We start from the raw sequence: 20,440 nt of genomic DNA on the forward strand, positions 1-20,440 counted from the left end.
GGACTGATCTGAGGAAATCTCCCTTGTACTGATTCACATTACAATACACATACACGCACATATATACATATATACACCCTTCTGCTTCTTCTAATCTGCTCCTTCAAAGGGATGGAGTTCGGGCCATCTGTGAGACATGACTTAAAAACACAAGGGAAAAAAAAAAAAAAAGATAGAGCAGGCACGCTACAGAATTAGTTATTTTTAGGTAGCCTTCAACAACTAAACATTATCTCTTCATCAAGATCCTACATAGGAAACACAAAGTACCTACCACTTTCTGGAGAGATTTAGTGGTGGAGGCTATGGAGAGCAGCATAAAACTTTGAATGGAAAGTTCTGTGTTTAACTACAAAGAAACACTGGCCTTTGTAGCACTGCAAATTGTCTTCTTAGAGAGGAAACCAAAGGTTCAAGAGATCTTTCTTTGAATTTCACTCATAGCTAAAAAATGTGTTGTGCTATCTGCCAGAGCTCTAGTTTTTACCCATGGCGTCCCGATGAAAGCCAGAGCCACAAAAATATTTCCACAGCTGCACAAAGTGCTTGCTGGATTATAAGGTCACATATAGGACACATCTTTAAGTTCACTCTTAGTATGCTGTATGCTTCACGATAAAAACGGAGAGATCACACTGAGATTTTTTTGGCAACAGGTGTCCTCATTTTCACTGATATCCACTGACCAAAGCTAAAAACCTACCACCACCACCTCCAGGAACCCATAGATATGCCACGTTCTGCTGGTGAAGATGTGTTCTTCTTTCTCTCCTTTTGCACAGATCCACAATGGATCATGAGCACGCTCTTCACAGCAGGTCTATGAAAACCCCAAAAATGGGAAACTTGCCGAATTTCCTGAACCATTCAAACTGACATGAAAGAAGAGCAGAGCTCTGTGCTCAGGTGATGCCTGGGGCTTCTGCAGCTCTCCAGCTGGAAAACAAGGCACACAAAGCACTGGTTTCACCTGTAGACTCTGTAAGTTTCCTCTCCTTTTAGTATTTATTAACCAATTCCCCTAGTATCTACCGCGCTGTATTTGCAAGCTTCTCTCCTCCGCCACAAGCTCACCACCATCCTATCTGACTTGGAGGAAATGTTGCACTAGGCTAAATAGTCCAATACCAGAATTTTGAGGCCAAGACAGATGCCAGGCAATGACAGGTGGCTTGCATGATGTCATTTGGAGTTTTTACTATTTATCTGGAAGAGGCCAGGACCTTCACAATCTAATTATTATTGCTTTAGCAAGCTTCACCTTAAGCTACCTGGAAAAACAAGTAATTTAGACGCGTAAATATTTGCTGATGAGCAGTGAAGAATGCTGGGAGGGCAGAAACAGAGATAAATCATGCAGGGTTGCTGTCTCCTTGCTGCATTGGTTTCATTTCTGGCTTGTGTCAAAAGTCTGCAGACACGGTGCCTTCCACTCAGCCAACAAAAACTCTGAGGTTACATTGCTTTTGTCACACCGAAGAAACCAGCATGCAGGTGAAAAGAAATATTTCAAGACTCTCATTAGGGTATCTATTTCACAGATAAGCATCGAGTCTTACCTAATCCAATCTCCTTTCCACTCTTCTGTAGTACGAAATGTTGTTATGGAAGACAAAATCTTTGCCCATTCTAACATCAATTTTTTCCTTTAAATTACCAAGGATGACCCCTGCCATTTAGAAAGTAAGAAACTGAAATTGGGCTTCTTTCATCTAATTTAAGGCATTTGATATTTTTATGCACTTGGAGAATCTGATCAATTGATCAGGCAAGGTAAAAGATTCCACACAACTGCTTGTGGACAAAGAAACCCAGGAACTGCAGCTTCCAGCTCTCTGAAGGAAGATCGTACAGTCACAGCTCCAAGAAAGGATGTATTGTGAAGGCTTGAAATGCTCTGCCTTCTAAATAAATAATGGAGCACTTTATTTTATTTTCCTTTATTTATTCTTATTCTGTGTTAAATGCAATGCAATAGAAGCATATTGCTTGTCACTGGGACAGTGAATTTACCATTATCTAATACAATCCGGATAACAAAATAGAGAAAGTTTTACCAGAGGCACATTCCCATAGTCTGAGTGTGCTGCTGTCCTAAAATGCAAAGATTTTTAAAATCCAGAGGTTAGAAAACCTGGAAATTTTACATCAATATGGGATTTTTCAATCAGGTAACTGATTTGCAGTCAGTGATATAATCTGAGTTCTTTCTATCTGGAGTCAAAAATAGTATTTCCTCACAATTTTGTCTCAATGCAAAAGTTACGGCTACGTGCTAGATTTTAAGATGAGATACCATTAATGATTATTTTCTAGGTTTTTGAGTTAGCTTGGTGTCTTAGTTAGGGTTTGGAGTGGATTAAGCAAGAATTCTAATTTTTTCTGCATTAATTTTTAATAGTCTAGCACATATCCTATGATGCAACACAAGGATGGAAAGCTATTTTGGGATTGCCTAGGAAAAGTTAAATTGCATCAGAGCTTACAGCAGCAGAAGCTCCCATGCTTCCCTCACCTACAGCCACACCACAACTGATGGCTTGCACTTGTTGCAGATTGCTTCGTACCAGGGAATGAACCTGCCTAGGACCAACAACACAGGGACATTTCCAGGCTCAGCAGAGAAAGCGGGTTTGGACACCAAAGGGTTCAGGGAAGCCTTGTTCCCTTTATTGCAAGGCTTATGAGTTTTAAAGGCAAAGAGACCCTGGGTGAACTTCAAGGAATTTATACCCAAATTTTTGTAATCCAACCTTTTTAGATTTTCTCCAACCTTTTTAGATTTTCACTGCTGAAGTATCATTTTTCCATGAAAAATCCTCTTTCAGAATTCAGAATCCTCTCAATGGGATAAGCACTGGACGTGTTGGATAAATACCTGAGCAAAGACAAATCCCTGCAACAACTCCTAAAGCTTTCAATACAATTGATTTTACCCTTTTTTAAAAAAAAGTTGTCTTTTACTACAAGATTTGGAATTCTCCTGAATCCACATTGCGTAGCAAATTCCTGCATTGAAAAGGTAATAACATCCTGATGTCCAGACCAGGTGCAAAAAGAGCATGGGGATGCAGGGGTGAGGTGAGGGGACAGACTGGCGAGGGATTAAAGGTCCAGTGCTTCACCGAACTGAGTGTATCATTCCAAGGGACCATCTTTTTTTTGTTGTTATTTTTTCTTTTGCACATATTTCTATTAATAAGACAATTTGTATGAGATAAGAAACCTTTGACATATCTCCATCTAAAACCTGAATCCTGTCTTTGTGACATCAAAATCAGTACTAGCAGAAATGAATGTGCTGTGATGGAAAGTGTGTCCTACGTAAGGAAAAAGGCACAAACGTGGCTCTGAGTTGAGATGTTATTTACAGCACCTCTGAATACAGAGGATCTCAGCAAGCCCAAACCACATTTAGTCCCCTAAGTCAGTAGGAGAGTTTTATCCTTCATTAACCAGATTCTTTACAATGGAGGGAAGGGAAGGGAAGGGAAGGGAAGGGAAGGGAAGGGAAGGGAAGGGAAGGGAAGGGAAGGGAAGGGAAGGGAAGGGAAGGGAAGGGAAGGGAAGGGAAGGGAAGGGAAGGGAAGGGAAGGGAAGGGAAGGGAAGGGAAGGGAAGGGAAGGGAAGGGAAGGGAAGGGAAGGGAAGGGAAGGGAAGGGAAGGGAAGGGAAGGGAAGGGAAGGGAAGGGAAGGGAAGGGAAGGGAAGGGAAGGGAAGGGAAGGGAAGGGAAGTCTCCTGTTAAATTAGATTTAACTCCTCAGCAGACAGGATCCAGCCCCTTTCTAAGCATATCAAGCACAGTGGGATGACATGGAAAGAAAAACTAAGGCTGAAGGAAAATGTGGGAGACCCGTTTCTGAACACAGCCGTTGTCTTGTAGACATCAGCCAATGTTTGAGATCTTATAAAGTACTTTGTGCTATAAATAAACTGCAATAGTATCGGCAGACAAAGCTAGATTTTAAAGTCAAAGCAGGTAGAACACAATTGACACAATGCTGGCAAAAGCTACACAGAAGTACCCTGTTCTTTGGTAGCAGAAAAATGTGCACACAGAGCAACTAAAACTTGCTTCAAACTCTCTGTTGCTTGCTTACATTAAAAGGGATAATATTGCTAAATATAATTCAGACGCTCTGCAGCCCAACAGCCTCCTGTAAAACTTCAAATATCCATTTAGGCTACTTCAGATGGTTTTAGGTTTTTTGGTGGAATTTTGGCTTGACTGAAGTTAAAACTTTCAACCTGCAGGTCAGGGAGCTCTGAGGGATCAACGGGCTGTGAAAGAAAAGCAAGTTTATGTCAAGGCTTACAGTCACTCCAGAAAACTCACACCTCTATTGGAAAATTCATGGGGATCATGCTAAAATAAAATATGATGGAAAGCCATTGCTTTAAAGACAAGAAATCAGTGCAAGCACTCGCTGGGTGTTCAACTAGTGAAAGAAACTTCATGTAAAGGATTGTTTTAAATTTGCTACACTCTGTCTTAAACGAGATGCAACACAAACCCAGTGACCAAGTACAACGTTGAAATAAAACTTTCATTAAAAGCAGTTAACTGATGGGATTGGGAAAGGTCTTACTAAGCCATGGCCAGGTCCAGCCTCTGACATCTACTTTAATGTTGAGTACCAAACTCTCTCACTAAGAATCCTCCTACAGAAATCAGGCCCCTCAAGGAGAAAGGCTTTGGCTGACACACACCAGCCCCATATCACCTTGGGATTTCTGCAGCAACACTTCCCTTTCTGTCCAGCCTTTCTTTCCAGGTCCTTGTGTTCACCGGCAGTCCCAGCAAACAGAGGGACGAGCGGGAGGCACAAGCTCCCCTTGCATGGACTCAGCGTGCCCCAGGCACGTGCCAGGGAGCCCGCTGGGCTACGGCAAGAAGCGACACCGCAGCCCCTTGCCTCCACCACACTGGGTCTTTTCTTCTCCGAGCTCACCGTGGCTGCTGCTGCTTGTAGGAAGCTGGACTTGCCTGCCGCCAGGACGCCTGTAAGCTGGCACAACGTAGGCAGTTTGCCACTCAGCATGAAAAAGACTCAACAAAGATGCCCTTGTGTCAATACAGTGTGTTTATTTATCCCCCTTCTATTTATAAGACTTGCTCTGAATGAAATAGCCAGTTTACATCCTCCGGGGGATTCTTTGGTGGTTACAAGAGATATTTTGGGATGAGAGTTTAGACTCGCAGGGATAACACAGTCCCTCAGGCCTGTGTTTCCCCCTGTCATTTAATCTTTTGGGGGTCTAACAACGTCAGCCTAATTTACATTGCAAGTCATCCTCCTTAAAGCCTTCCAAAACCGTTTCTAAAAGGCGCCCCTATGTATCTCTTGAGATTAGATGCTCACATTTCTACGTCCCATGCCTTATCATAACAATCTGCAAAGGGAAATTCTATACCTCCCTATTTTATTATTGTTTTTTTAATTAAATTATGAACCTAACAAGACAGCATGCACAGTTTTATTCATTTTGAAAACTGGGCACAACATGGGCATCAGAAGCAGTTGCATTCTTAGACTGCTCCCAATCCACTCAGTTGGTCCAGTATTTAGGAAATTCCTTCTAGGACAAGTGGTCCTAGAAGAATGAGGGACACGCCAAAATTCTGTATACCACTAATTCTTATTAAAAGTAAAAATGACCCCCAATGGAAACCTCAAAGCCTGAAATATGTCAGCATTTTTATAATCCCATGTGGAAATGCAGTTCATGAAACTTTGATTGTGGCTGCAAAATTTTGTAACTGTCCTGTCCAGAAGAGAAAAGAGAAAACAATGGAAAGTGTCTCATGAAGCAGCACAATACAAAGTGATGAGAAGCTCAAACGGTTTCCTTTTTTTTTTAATTATTTTTATGACATCACATCCATTGAATACTCGTTTCAGAATCAGTGGCCTAGTCTAGTCTAAGCACCAGGCTCCCTTGATAATTAACTGAGACAGTACCCCAAGGAGCATTTTTTCTCCAGGAGCGACATTTGCTTGGAATAAATTGCCCTCCAGAGGTGCCACCACCCCACTGGTGACAATGATGGGGTCAAGGGTGATCAGCTGAGACAGCAGCTTCACCTTACGCCTGAATTCAGAACAAACCTCCTAGCACAGATGCTGTCCTCTTCAGTTCTCAGACCACCTGTTACCCAGATTTATAATAGCAATTTCTTTTTCTCTTACCTGCAGTACTAGTTTGAGGCACCAAGTGCTGCAGCCTCCAGCAGGGCTGTTCCGCCCAGCATACCCAAGCAACCATCTTCGCTCACCCTGTATCTCTTGACTAAGAGTGATTAGCACAAAGGAGTTAAGAGTTAGATCCAATAAAGGCATTAAGATGAGATCCAAAATAGTACATAATTACCTAAAGTGCAGTGTAGGAGGAGGGTTTTAGGGCTAAATTCAGGAAAACAATACAAAATCCGCCTGTTTTATATGCTTCAGACAAAAGAAGTTATGAGATTTCTAGAAAAAATATCCACAGGCACCCGAAGCCACAATGTTGGCTCTATTAAGGCAACACTTCAAGCCAGCACTGAGCTGTCAGCCACCAAATCCTGCAATAAGAGAACCTGAGGAACTCTCCAAACCAGGAGGTTAGTTTCAGATAGAGAAAAGTAAATATTTATTGACACAGCGGGGAGCCTGCCTCTGGAGTCTGCTGCCACAGGAGGCCACCAGGTTCAAAGCAGGATTAGACAAAATTTCTGGACCAGAAGCAAACAGGAAAGTCAGCAGACAGGGATGTCCCCCATCATCCCCCCATCCTTCACTTGGCCACTGCAAGTGCTGATGAAGTTGGAGAGGAACGGGCAGCGGGGACCCCTGGGGCCGTCTGCTCCAAGCCCCACTCAAACGGGGCCGCCCCGAGCAGGCTGTGTGGGACCACATCGGCTTCTGGAGATCTCCAAGCAGGGAAACCCCACAGCCTCTCTGGGCAGCCAGTGCTGTGCCACCTGCACAGTAAGGAAGGTTTCCTGAAGTTTAGATTAAATATTAATCAATTAGTATACAAACACCCAAGGCTCAAGCACAATGCCTCACCGGCTTAGCCCCTGGTCTTGCTCTGATAAAAGCAAGAGTAGGGTAGTAATAAAGAGTAGAATAAAGAGGAAAAGGATGGAAAGGGATTCTCAAAGTACCTGCTGAGTGAGTTAGATGTTGAATCCCTCTCTAAAAGACCCATCTAGGACATGTCTGGCTTCACAGGTGACTGATGTCAACGTGCAAACCAGGAACACAAACCTTCTCCTGCAGCCCCACGCTGGGCGATCGCTCAGCGCCCTTGGTATGTTATCAAAGGGACTTTTTAATGTAAAAATTTTAAAAGCCTTTCAAAGCCAGCAGGAAGCACATGATGCACTGGGCTGAGGGCCATGGGTGGCTGCTCCCTCCAGCCCGTGCAGAGGACAGGGAGGACCATGGATCTGCCGAGCAGCTGAGCCTGGCATATGGGCTCCCAGAGCCGCTGCGGCTGCCAGGGCCACACCGGGAGCGAGAGACGGGCAAAAAAATAAACTCAGTCTCCCAAACACCGCGGGAGGCTTGGCAGGTCTGGGGCTGAGGCTCCAGGGCACCACTGTGCTGCGGATAAATAGCAGGAACAGCACATGCATCAGAGACCGAGGGAGGAATCGGGAGAGCAGATGAGAAAAAGGCAAACATTCAGCATGTTAAAGGATTTTCCAGTCTTAAAAACTAGCTGATTTCTTCCAAGAAGTCAAAGATGTTACAGTGAGGCTGTAACTCAGAGACTAGTTTCAAGCCTACATATGTAATATGTGTATATAATATGTATATATGATCCTCTAGGAAAATCTCTGGGAAACATATTCCCTTGTCAGAGGATCCCAGTCTTCCCCCAAACCTGTCCCATCTGGGTTCCCCAAACAGGTTCAGAACAAACGAGCCAGTGACCGCCATTCCTCTGATTTCATCTCTCATCAAATGCTTCCCAGGGAAGCCATAGCCCTGTGGGGGTTTGAGCAAACCCTGTTCTCAAGTCTTTCCTTAAAGCAAAGCCAAACCATTTTGTAGCCATCAACAACCTTTCTGAATAGGTCTTGGGAGGGAAGAATAAATTAATTATCTTAGAAAGGACTTGTACAAATAATCCCTGTGTCTATAAAATGTTTGTGTTTCTGAGACAGATCCAAACCATGTTTGTCACCATACCAAGTTTCATCAAAAATTACACTGAAAAAAAATCAATTAGTTGCCTGCAGAAAGAATATACAGAAAGATTATTTCTTCCTTAAGCTGCAGCAACACCTTCTCTGTCCAAATACCCGAGTAAAATACAGCCAGGGCAAATTACAGATTCAGTCCTGTCCTATCTTTTGTGATAATTCAAATAATTCTCATCAGAAAGCTGATAATAAGAAACATTCATATGTAAAAACATCACTTTCATGCACAGAATGAACAATTAAATATGATTTTTTACAGTAACTTAAAGGCTATCAGGCAATCCCCACTTCTTCTGCAAATTCCTTTTCAAGACCTGTTTTCCCAACAAAGTGTCACAGTTGTAATCCAACACTAATAATCAAAATTGATATGACCCACATGAGTCCTGTGCTGCCCCTAAAACTGTTTTCATCTTGTATTCTGCAGATGCAGAAGACCCTCTGAGGTACTGCACAGACACCCTTGGGAAGCGGTGAAGGGAGGTGAGCCCACCTCCTGGCAGTGGTTTGGCACCTGTGTCAGACAGGGACCAGCTCCTCCAGGAAAAGGTTTTGGCAATTTCCACATGGAAAAAAAAATCTTAAAAACTATTTCCATAAGGAATTATCTGCAATATCCCATTGCTAACATGCTCCACCTTAGCTGCAAAAGACCTGGGCTCTGCTCTCCTAAAGAAAAGAGAGATGGGGTGGAGGGAACCCTGGCTGATTTAACCAAGTCTGTATCTCCATGGACCGCATCTGCTTGGACATACGTGAACAGCCAGTCATGATGGCAAAGTTTAAAATTAGGAAAGAAGAATCGCCAAAAACTCCAAAAGATGACAATGAGCTTAGAGCAGCAGTTCCTGCCTCTCCCAGCTGCAGGGCTCAGCCCAGGTCTCAGGGGAAAGCCAGGTGATAACACGGAGCACAGCCAGTCTTGTCTCCACAAACCCCAATTCCTGCTCCTGCAGGGATGTCCACAGCAGGCTGTATGGGGCACCCAGTACTTGTAGGGAAGGACTTTGGGTAAATCTCACACTGGAAGAGCTACTGATCCATGAGAAGTGTGTGACAGATTGAACCCCACCCTGCCCCAACTCAAAAAGCCTTCCCCACCCAGCTCTGTTGATCCTAAAACATAATGGGATATCTGAGAAGTATGTCAGGTAGATGAGAAATGCCCTATACCCACAGGTCCTTACTACAGACAGCTCAGCCTTCAGCTCAGTGAAATACATCAAAAAAAGGAATAACATGAAGCATAGCTAGAAATAGAGTGGCTGCAACCACAGCCAGTTCTACAGCTTGCAACCTGAGTTACCTTTTTAATGATTTTTGTTCGTAAAGAGACCTTCCCTGAATATATGAACTCTTCCGAGAAAAACAAGAAAAAAAGAAAAAAACAACATATAATCTATATTGGATTTATTTCCTTTCTTTATCTGCATTAACTCCTTTATACTAGGCTAAATTTGGAATGTAACTAACAGGTGTCCATGGATACTTCAGCTTGGTGAACATCCAAACGTATCTGTTTCAGAAATTTAAGCACAAAGTTCAGGGGCTACATCCCCAAACTCCCCTCTGCATTTTGAGGTTTTGAGCAAGTCAATTAACTTTTTAAGTCCCTTTTGCATATGCGCAAATTTGCTGTAATCCCTAGCCTGGGTGAATTACATCACCCCCCATTCATTCCACATTATGCAACATTTCTGCGTACAGTTGTTCACAAAGCCTTGTTTCCTGCTCCTTTCCTAGCTGCTGTGTGAAGTCATTAGCATGCAAAATATTTTTTATCCATAGATTAAAGAGGCTAAATGAGGGCAAAATATTGATATACATAGCGTATCCCACCCCCACACCCCCACCAAAATCGCCTCCGCCCCTCACACTGGCGCAGCATTATTCAAATTTAGTTCAAAGAACTCGTATCAGAGGCCCCCTGCCTGCTCCAGAACCAGAGGAGGGGAAACCACAGGCTGGCTCACAAACATCAAAAATTTCATTATTTATAACAAAAATGGTTTATGTTATCCCACCTCACCCATCCCCTGAGCTTGCTGCATGCTTTGCATTGCAATATGTGGGCTGCAGCAGGAAAGGAAGAGGAGAAGCACTAGCCCGGAGCCAAACCTGGACACTTCAAGTCATGAGCAGCACAGAGATCCTACGATCTCTGCAGCAACGCCGGCCGCCACTTGCAGCTCCCAACTAATTCCACCTCCAGCTGCCAAAACCAGCAAACCTTGGTGTTTAGGTTAAAGGCAACACTCGCGGTAATTCACTCCACAGCAATTAACGCCTGCCATGGGAGCTTTCTGGTCCATCCACGTACGTCTACGCTGGGCTGTCCTGATGCTACCATCAAACCCAGCCCTGCCGCATGTGCACACCCCCAGCCTGCACGCGCAGCATGCTGCAGCCACCAGAACCCAGGTAACTTGTAGGGTGCAAGGATGCCCACCAAGCCAGCGTGCCCCCAAACCTGCCTGCATGCTGCTTACAAGCATCCCCTGGGGACCCACGGGCAGGAGGGTCGTGCAGCCCCTGAGATGAAGGATCTGCCCCGCTTGCTGCCAGGACACCACAGCTCAGGAGCATGCAATTGTTGGGGGGGGTCTTATTTATTTGCCCAGAAAGGCAGCTGGGGGACAAAATGGGTCTTTTTGTTTGCTGCGATGTATAGGCTCATGATTGTTCGCCTTTGCTGCAAAGGCTGGGAGTGTGGGATGGGCGACATTCCCAGCATAGGAACCGAATTCTGTGCATGAATTTGGGCAAAGTTCCTTAAATTGCAGCATCCAGGCTGCCTTGTCTCTGTGCACCACATGGGAACCCTGCTCTTTGAGGCTTAGAAATGCCTAAATGCCCCTGCAAGAAATGAGCAATATTGAGAACGGATGAGATTTTTGCAATGCTATAAAACATTGGTCCTGCCCGTTTTAGCAACTTGCTTGATAGAAAAACCATACCCATGCTCAGCGAGGCCATCACTCTCTCCATCTGTTTTCTTAGGAGCGCGTTAGGTTCACTGCAGTGCCAGCAGCTCATTTCACCACCACCACGGCCTTGCCAAACCTGCCCAAGCAGTGCGGACGGAGAAGGGGCCGTAACAAAACTTACTTTGCTCAGGACTCTGAGATGAACATGAAAAACTAGCCTAAAAACACAACTCAAACATCCCAAGCTACAAGGGCACCCGAGCCGCCTGGCACCTGTCCTAGTTAATCCGGCTGCTCTCTAAATTTCATCCAAGTTTCTCACTCTGCATTCTTGCCTCTGCGGTAACTAAAATAAATAAAGAAATACATCAAAACCTACAGTTTATTTTAACTTAGCAGGTCGGCATAGATGGAAAAAAAAAGAAAAAGGAAGCTGCATTTCAGTGTCACTGGAAATAAATCAAACCAAATCTTAAAGGCCTGATCCAAAGAAAACTTGGACTTTAAGCTGTACCAAATTCTTCAAACAAATGGATAATATTCTGGACGAAATGCAGATGCTTGTTTGCCTACTGTTTTAAGAAAAGCTTTAAAACAAACAAACAACAACAACAGCAAACAAAACAAAACAAAAATCCTTCTTGTATACCTCAGGACTAAGTGTCTGGGGAGATCTGCTCATCCCCTTCCACCGAGCAGGTTGGTATCTTCAGCCCCGGTAAGGAGATGCCCAATGGAAAATCCACAGCTCTGCAATCAAACAGGGGTTTCAAACAGGGACACACATGAAAGCTTTTTTCCCACAAAAGCAGGGGGAAAGGCCAGCTATTTCAAATTTCACCCCGGGCTTTCTTTAACACCCTTTGAATTCTCTATTTCATTTTATTTGCTTCCTATTAAGCTTTTTAATTAGAAGCCTCTGAATTCAGCTGGAGAGCTTTTCCTTGCTGATCCTCTTTGTGCCACGGTGTGATATCAGCTGAAAATCGCCGCCGAGGTGCAGAGGGCTGGATTCCCTGCCTGGAACAGGTAGGGCGAGTCAGGCTTGGGGAGGAGGCTGCCCTCTTCTCTTCTGGTTTTGTGTTTTCTTTTGTTTGTTTTTTCCCCTTTGGCTTGGGAATAGATGCAGCATGTGCAACAGCCTGAGTAATGCATATCTGGGTGAAAGCCACTGCTTTGGGTTGAACACTGCTTGAATGGAGCCAGGCAGAGGGAGCGGGGAAGCAGGGCGCACCCACGTCAGCTTGCACACCAGGTGAGCACAGCTCCACGGGACGTGGCATCTGCACTGCACAGAGACACTTTTCCTGTAACTATTTAGTTCTGTAACAAAGGGGGACAGTGCCCTGTGAGTTACATATAGAAGTTCGTGTAGTGTCTGACATGAAATATTCTCCGTAGCTGACCTTATCACGTTCACCTCGTGTCCTGCTCACCAAGTTCTTCCTCCTATTGAGACCATTAAGAAAACCCAGGAAATGAATGCACAAGAAAGCTTGGCTCCTAAGCTGCTGGTTATTCAAAACATTCTTGACATAAACCCACAAGAGGAAGGACAAGGCAAGTCAGCTGCCCTGCTGCTTCATTACTTCCAGGCACATACCATGCTATTGCCAGGGCTTTCACAAGCCAACAGACCACAAGCAACAACCAAACCCCTGCAATAACACCAGCCCTTCCACCTCTTCTCCCAGCCACATCTCCGTCACATCCTTCTCATCTCCAACCCAGCACACTGATGCATGTGGATCCAAGTACGAGTCCCAAAGCTTGCTTAACTTTGCCTTACTTTTATCCTTTTATCACTCTGCAAAGCAAGTCAGTGTGCTGAGACAAACCAAAAATCAACCAACCAATCAACCAACCAAGCAAATGAAGCCCATTTAAGTAAAACATTATGTCTAGGCTAAAAGAAAAAAAAAAAAAAAAAAAAAAAAAAAAAAAAAAAAAGAAGGAAAAAAAAAAAGAAAAAAAAAAGTGAACATGTCACTGATAATTGAAGGTTTTCCAGACTGGGAGACCTAGGATCTCGTTCTGTCCAACAATAACTGAGCTATCTTGGAAACCAAATAACAATATTTCTTCCACAAATCCACCTTTAAAAACCAAGCAGAGGCTGTGAAGGAACGTCAGAATCATGGATAAAATGATGCCAGATGACATCGGTGGGAACCTATGGGGTTAAATTGAGTTTTACCAGGGACAATCCACACCCAGAAACAACTAAAGTATCCTTAAAGTGAAAAATACGATTTTCAGCTGAGCTACTTCTGACAGCTAGAAGACACCATACACTAGACATCTCACTTTTAATTTATTATTCTAAAAAAAAAAAAAATTATTGATATAAAAATACTGAACATTCAAAAGCAACAACACTTATCTTTATCAAGCAAATAATTTTAAGGCCAGCTGGATTATTCACATGACTACCAGGCCTTTCCTTTACTAACATTTACAAATAAATAAAGGAGATTTCTGTTTGATAAAGTTCAAATCACACTTTTAAAATGAGGAAAGCAATATATTCACCTGAAAAACCCAGAGCCACAATCTTCTTGAAACAATTTTTCTTATTCAGAAGGAGCAGCCAAAGAGCACTGAGTGAGGTCTGAATATCAAATCAAGCATAACACAAACAAAGGAAAAAGGAAAAGAAAAGAAAAACACAGTGCTGGCCCAGAGCACTCCGGCTTGTGTTACACACAAGGCCAGCATGAGAGAAAACACACCAGGCGTCAAAATTCAGAGTAAATCATAATGACCCACCAGGTACGGTCTTCTGGCTTTCTCGGCTCAGGGACACGCAGGGATTTCAGACTCCAAAGAAGCCTTTGAAGAGCCCCAGGGGCAATGGGATATAAAAATCGGCCAGGAAGACAGCTGGGAAACATGGCAAGAGAAAGTAGCAGTCCATTTCAGGAGGACTCATTTCCATAAGATAATCAGGGAATATCAAAAGGTGCATCCCACAACCAAAGGGAGGCCCCCAGGAGGCAGCAGAAATGCTGATCAGGCGGCACTCGTAGTAACGCAGTTGGCGAGCGACAAAACTTGCACGATGCACCCAAAAGATCTGAAGCAGTAAAATCAAAACTGCACAGTGTTTTAGAGAGGGTATTCCTCATTATGCCATTGTGCAGACAGCTGAGCTCCACACTGGTGTTGGCACTACGGTGGTGGGCTCAACATGGGAAGACCTCAAGGCAGAACATGAGGGCCAGGTCCCATGCTGGGTTGGGAGATGTCTGCTTTAGGTGGGTTTTTATTTTCTGGTAGCCCCCAAGAAGCGTTATATAGAGAAGGACAAAGGGCTACATCGTCCTCACCAATGGGAAACCCCACAGTTCAGCTGTGTGCAATGGAGCAGATGGACAGGAACATCACCCAACGGGCCCCAGGAGATTGGCCCCAAGGAGGAGGCCATCTGTGCCTGGCCTCCTCGGAACACACAGAGCCCTTCAGGGCTGCACTGAGATACTGGGAGGATCATAGGGGAGAGAAGAAAAAAAAAAAAAAAGAAAGAAAGAAAAATAAAGAAAAAGAAAAAAAAAGAAAGAAAAAAAAAAGAAGACTCAAGGTGTGTGGTCCATAAATTCCTGTCTGAAGAAATGCCACTCAGGCCAGTCATAAACCTACCTGACCCTTGGGGAAAGAAAGGAAAGGTTGGGAGAAGAAACTGGGGAGCACTGAGCAGTCGCTCTGCTTACTGCTAAGGACAGATTGGAACAGCCAGACAAAAAGCTAATGATGGTGTTTGCAGGATTAATTAACACTCATGTTATCAAAGCACCAGAGATCCCAGGCGGGATAGCTCCCACAATCACGCCTTCCCCCAAGAAGTTTGCTGGCAAAGAAGAAATGCGCCTGGTGGGAAGAGACAGATGCGGCCAAGTGCTTATACACAAGCAAGAGACACCCCAAGATGGTGATCTCCAGGGCCCTGATGATACAACACAGGTCGGGCAAACCCAGCCCATTGACACCGCGGCAGTGAATTCACAAACCAACGAATTGGAAGAGCTGTCTGAGTTTGCAGAGAGCCCGAAGCAACACCACTAATTACGGTATTTGTTGCATTCATTTTATATGTCCCTTGAGATACTTCTGCTGTGGAATCTGCTGAAGTCTGAATCTCAACAAATGTGCTCCTGCTTCCTGATGCTTGAGGGACCTGCCCAGAACCACGCTCATCGGCAGCTCTTCTCATGGAGCGTTGAGGAAGGAAGGGCTCCTGCTGGCACAGCCGCTCCAAAAAGACTCAAACCTACTTCAAGAGCATGTGTGCACCAGATCAGTCCAAAGAATGGGAGAGAAGCTACTGAACTCAGTGTGAAGCTTTTTTTTTTTTTTTTTTTTTTTTCCTGTGGCACACACAGTAAAGGAGGTCTGTAAAGTTACCGAGTATCTGACGATGAGAAGGAATTTCTGGACCACCTACACCAATTAAAGTCAAAAACTCCTGAAAATAGTCAGTAATTTAACAACCAATATTGTCACCTATGAATCAGCAACACACACATGTTTGGGAAATGGGTAAAGAGCAGGAGATTTCTTGGTAGAGGATAAAATCAATCTTGTGGTAGAATTTAGTCCATCCAGTTTACTCCTTTGATTACAGATAATTAACAGTTGTTAAAAAAGAAAAAAACTGTTTAGGCTTTACTCAAACAAAAAATGAGAACTGTCTTACAGGGAACCTTGAAGTATCAACAGACAGGGAAACTACACGGTCACACCTAATTTAGATATTGAGCAGCCTACTGGAGTTTACATCTCCTGCCTTCCCACAGAACTCCATTAAACGTAATGAACTGTATGATAAAAAGTATCTGATGGAGTTGTGAAACTAGCCATAGCAATTCTGATGTATCAGCAAAACACCCATAATATGGATGTGGAAATTTAATGAGAAATGAATAAGCAGAATTTTAGAGGTGTTTCCCATCCTGAGCACTCAGGATTTTCCAAAACACAGACGAAATGATGAAATTTAACCTCCTATTCCTTTGGGCTGTTTCCTATTCACACCAATTATTGTACCTTGAACAAAGGTTGAAAGCTGGATGTAGGAACAGGCAGAGGTGTCAAATTCCTGAGAAACAAAGCCCTATTTTAGTTTAATTGCTTCCTAGTGACAAAAGAATGGAGAGGAGAGAAATTCAGACTGAAGAAACAGTATTTTAAGCAGAAAAAACATCACTCAGTCATGTTAGCATCAGCTCCTTAAAGGTCCAAATCTTGCCCTACGACAGCAGCAAGAAGAGCTGTCATCAACTTTGAGGGGAGAAGAGACAGCATCTGGAATTGAACAGTACCCCCAAAATTGCTCTCAAAACCTTCTGCGAACATTGTCTGCTTCTGAAAGCAGAACTCTGTGAGGCCAAAACTTCAGTGGGGAGCTGAGAACCCCCTAGGACACGGTCTTCTCGATGGCAATAAAGATGGGAGTTACACGCTTGACACTGCGGGCAGAAGCAAAAGGTGATTTGCAAAGGCACCAGGGAGCACCTGGATAGAAACGCAAGGCAGGCTGGCCACCTGAGCAAGAAGTCCAGTGCTGAGAGCCCAGGATCAACGCATCACCAACCAGCAGTGTCCACGTCCCACGCTGCCTCTAGAGCTGATGCTTTACGCGCTGCCCCCCCAGGAAGCAGTACAGGACCAAACAGCTTTAATCAAGAAGAAAACAAAGTGACAGCTTAACCGCGATGCGAAATCAATTTTAACGGCTCTTTAAGGACACACGCTGCATGCACAATGTAGGTATTCTGTAAGTTGTCATGGCATAATAAAAAGATTAGGAGAATCCATGTTTTTTCCTGGGCTTTTAGTCTTCTGCTCTGCAATCCCCAGCTGGTGACACTAGTAAGATATTTATTTACCCAGGAAGAAAAATAAGCCAAAAGCAAAAGCATTTTCCTGACAAATCCTTAATCTCTCCTCATTCCTCTGCAGACACAAGTCAACCTTAGCATCTCTCCCAGACAGGGCAAAATTTCAAAGTGTTTCTGTAATCAAAGAGAAGGGTTTGAATTTCGGAAGGCACGCCGGGCAGCACAGCGAGACAGCTGGGAATTAAGCAGGCGAGTGGAGCTCACCACGTGTCCCACACATCCGACACATCAGCACGGGGAAGAAAATCAACAATATTTAAATGGAAGCCCAGACATTTATTTCCACCTTCCAGTGGCCCGGGTCAATGACAGCAGCTTCATCTGTCTAGCACTGTCTTGCCAAACACTGGGATGGGCTCCTTGCCCCACGTGTTATGTCAGATTCAGAAGCCCAAGCTATGCTGGGACTGTTCCCTTCAGCTGCCTTCCCAGCAAGGCAAAAAGGCATCGGAGACCCAGCTACAGCAACGCCTCTTCCAGGGGTGGTCACAAAAGTTCAGCCAAGCAGCTTTCAGCAGCTCTGACCAGAACTACAAGGAGAAAATGATCGTAACGTGTTTACTCTAGGCCAGCATCAAAATGTGAAGTTAAACTAAATAAATAAAAAAGTCAGAACACCCAACACCGAACACGCCGAATGCCATTGATAAGTCTGCCCTGGCTCCAGGTGGCCTTTAATAAAATGTGCCTGGCCCCTTCCTGCTAGCACATATCTTGACTCTGCTTTTAAATAGCTTGCAGAAATTGCAATGCAGAACTAATGCAATGCTGTTGTTCTTGAGCACATGGGGCTGGAGAACAGCTCAGGTACGAAATGCAGACACCCACCCGCTTTGCAATAAACAGGAAACTTGTGTAACCCGGATCAAAAACAGAACAAGCAGAAAAAAAATAAAATAAAAACTAGAAAAACCCAGTGGCTCAGATTTTTTTTTCCCAATTGTTTCCCAAGAGCTGAGCACTTCACATGGCATTTTTCCCCCCCCCATTGTTAAAATTTGGGTTTTGTCTGAAAAAAAGATCATGGTTGCTTCCTCTTCTCACCAAGCAACAAAAATCCTGCTCATTCGTGTGGCAAATCTGGTGTTCATTAATATCTGGGATTTTTTTTTCCTTGCTCAGTGCCATAAAGGCATGTAATTCTGCTCACTGCACCAATCTGGGGAAGGGCAGACTGTTTTCCCTTTGAGGTCAATTTGTCTGACTTCAGCTATTTCAAAACCGAAGGTGCCGATCAGTTGTGTCCATCCCTGCACGGCCCGTGGAGGAGCACGAAGGAACCTTCCCACCTGAGATCAGTGTTGGAGCCAGAAGGGCTCATCTGCCCTCCAGCACCTCCTGCTCCTAATCACCAGCTCTGCTGGGAATTTTGAACGGGTGCCCAACTCCTAGACCATTAAATTAGGTGAAATTAATTCCTTTTTCAAGTTAAAAAGTGTATCAACTACTGTATAAAAACCATTAAACTTACAGGCAGGGTATTATGCCCTCGGACTGCAGAAACCCCCTCCAGGGCGTTCCTTGGCTTGCAGCACCTTCCCCAACACCTTTCAGAAACGTTTACCAGCCATAGCCAGGGAGACCAAGGATGGACCTTCATGTTCCTCATTCCCCAAACCCAAGCTGCTATTGGGTCCCTGGCAATAAAACATCCTGGCTTGCTCTCCTCCTGCTTGCTCTTTCATGAGGTTTTGCAGGAGCCCCAAGGGTAGAGGAGGAAACCTGGAGCCTGCTGGGCTCGTCCCTCTCACCGCACCGGGAGCTAATATTTAAAAGACTATTTATAAGGCACTTCTCTAAGGTTAGCCCAAACAAACAAACAAACAAACACAAAACCAACCAAATGACATGTTTTTCCATATGTTAGGACATCCAGCCTTACAACAGATGCATTTCATGTATGCCCCGAAGATGCCCCATTAGTCAAAGAGCAGCACAGTTTCTGCTCCCTCCCCAAAATTCCAGAGCCCTTAGCAAAATTCTGGCCAAATACACCCAAGAGGGAATAATTTGGGGCAGGGAACATCCAGGAATATTTGCTCTCCTCTACTATTGTTTCCTCACACAGACTGAAAGTCTTGACCTACCAACCCACCGAGGTACCTTTGGAAATGCTCCCACTCCTCCTCCGTGTCCTACTGCTGCCACCAGGAGCCCTTCCTGGAGGTAGCCAGGCTGAGAATTTACCACGCAGTGTCACAGAAGCAGTGCCGTGCTTATTTTGCTCTCTGCTTGCTTTTTTTCTTGCTTGCAGGTTTCACACCCACTTGAACATTTGGTCCGCTAAATAGGAAGGAAGGACTGAAATCATGCCCAGACACAAACCCATCAAGGGAGGGGAGAAACCAAGCAGCCACTATTCCTCATGTGGAAAATTTTCTTTCTCTGCTGGATACATTTTCAAGTCCACAAGTTTGAGCTCTGGAGTAATTTTGCAGTTTCGGTGTGTATATTAAACAAGGAAATAGCTTGCTCTCAAAGACCCTGCTTAATTCAAATGAACGGAGGCTGTGATAAACAGCACCTTCTTGAAAAGCAACACGTTGTGCAGCAAAATCTCAGTCAGTGCTGGCTGAGCAGTGCCGAACCTCGGACCACCTCATCGGGGTTTGCAATGTTTTATACTGCAAATATTGTTTTTTCCAGTTGCTGGATAGCGTTTCTAAACAGGAATTCTCAGCTCACAACTTAGAAGGAATCTTGAAAACCAGCCACGCTCTCTGATCTCGTATGTCACTGTCAGAAATGTGTACGCTGAACAAATCCACTGTCTCTCCCCCAACGAGCACGCGGTCCAAAAAAGCAGCTTCACCAGCCTGCCCTGGCCACGCCACGCTGTCCCAGGGACTGGCAGAGCTGTGAGGCTGGCCAGGCTTGGAATCGCTTCGCAGCACAGATGTGCAGAGCAGCCAGACCACACTGGTGAACCTGGCTGTGATGCAGTGGGAGCAAGGGCAATAAAAGCGTGGAGTACACGCGGGTTATGGGATTAGGAAAAGATGGTTCTGCTCCGTGTCCTCTGTGCAGCATGGCAGCTCGGTGACTTCATTATTCCAGATTCTTTCAATTTGCTTTTCCCACACAACACCAGAGAAGCATGGTTTAACGGGGATCTCAGAGAACAGTGAGAAATTCAGGAGATGCCCCGCAGGACACGGAGATGCACCGTAAAATGTGACAGTGCAGAAGATAAGAAGAACAAAGCAGGTATTGAAATTAGTCTTTAGCAGATAGGAAAAGTAAGCACAGACACATCCTGATGTCTTTTTTTAAAAAAATATTATTTTCTATTTATTTACACATTGGGAATTAGCTGAACCATCTTTCCAGATGACATCAACATCAGAAGCCTCACAGAGCCTGTAAGCAGTCAGCCACAATCCAATTGTGAAGTCCAGCAACACAAGCAGGCTGACAG

At 44.5% G+C, this 20,440-nt stretch overlaps 1 protein-coding gene across 15 annotated transcripts in view; it reads right to left on the bottom strand.

Annotated features, from left to right (window-relative positions):
- Positions 1 to 20,440, bottom strand: part of HIVEP3 (HIVEP zinc finger 3) — a 304,681-nt gene that overhangs the window by 176,239 nt on the left and 108,002 nt on the right. For 4 of the 15 annotated variants that reach the window (XM_068657525.1, XM_068657512.1, XM_068657521.1 and 1 more), the window contains one exon: positions 11,775 to 11,875. The exons of the other annotated variants lie outside the window; for them this stretch is intronic. The gene's annotated coding sequence lies outside the window, so the exon portion shown is untranslated. The remainder of the gene's footprint in view (positions 1 to 11,774; positions 11,876 to 20,440) is intronic. 15 annotated transcript variants of the gene reach the window in all.

This window comes from Anas acuta, chromosome 21 (assembly GCF_963932015.1).
Source record: "Anas acuta chromosome 21, bAnaAcu1.1, whole genome shotgun sequence".
Taxonomy (NCBI): domain Eukaryota; kingdom Metazoa; phylum Chordata; class Aves; order Anseriformes; family Anatidae; genus Anas; species Anas acuta.